General features: G+C 63.7%; 1 protein-coding gene across 1 annotated transcript in view; it reads left to right on the top strand.

Annotated features, from left to right (window-relative positions):
- Positions 1-933, top strand: part of ABR (active BCR-related) — a 37,300-nt gene that overhangs the window by 3,773 nt on the left and 32,594 nt on the right. The gene's annotated exons all lie outside the window — the stretch shown is intronic.

The raw sequence follows: 933 nt of genomic DNA, 5'->3' as shown, positions 1-933 counted from the left end.
TTGCACAAGAGTCCAGAAATAGCGATGCGTGGGCTGGCGGGCAGGGCCTGGGCAGATGCCAGGCAGACAGCCAGACACCAGGCAGGCTGCGCGGGGCGGGCCGGTGGCGGGGAGGAACCGCAGGACTCGGCTTTCCGCTCTCGCAGCAAGGGTGCTCCCAGCTGGAGCTGTGCTGTGGTTGGAGCTGGGGGCAGTTAGGGGGCGTTGAGAACACGGTTGGCAGCATCTCCTGACCCAGGGCTGGTCTGTGTCACCGCAGGGTGATAGGTGTCTGGGTGTGGGTGGGTGCTCCCCCTGGCCCCAGGGAGAGGAGGGAGGTTCAGCTGCTTTGCAGGTTTTGGGGTTTTGTTGTTGTTTTTGTTTCTGCAAAGGTGAAACGAGCATGAAAACCAAAGTAAAAATAAGTGGTTTGGTGGTGCTGTTTTGTCTGGGCTGTGCAAGGGCACCTGCCTGGGTTGGTGTGTGCAACCAGATAAGGCCCATCGGGTGCGGCACGGAGGCGGCTCCAGTTTGGGCATCTTGGTGTATGGGGAGGCTTTCCAGGGCACCCGCCCGGCCAGGCTGCGGGGCGCTCGGCTGCCTGGTCCTCCTGGGCCGTGGCACTGCCAGGGCCTGCTGTGCAGTGTCATGTCGGGGGTGGCCAGCTGGCGGAGGGGTCCTGGGAATCTGGTGGCCCACGGGCAGTTCGTCTGAGTGCTCAGCTCATGCCCTGCATTGGATAAAGAGGAAGATGTGCAGAGAGGGGGTTGCACCGTGGCGTGGAGAGGCTGGTGCCATGGGTGGGAGCGGCCAGGAAGTGTGTCTGGCCAGTGGAAGCATGTGGAAAAACCCCTGCCTGCGTGCAGAGAGCCGTGCATGGAAAACGGGCCACCCTGGGGGGCTGCGGGCTGCCTGCTGCCCCCATGTCTCTGCAGCTGCCCTGCTGGGGGGGGA

Source organism: Pygoscelis adeliae, unplaced genomic scaffold (genome assembly GCF_000699105.1).
Source record: "Pygoscelis adeliae isolate BGI_AS28 unplaced genomic scaffold, ASM69910v1 Scaffold347, whole genome shotgun sequence".
NCBI lineage: Eukaryota > Metazoa > Chordata > Aves > Sphenisciformes > Spheniscidae > Pygoscelis > Pygoscelis adeliae.
Note: the sequence above shows the minus strand (reverse complement) of the source record. Positions and strands in the feature narration are given on the sequence as shown.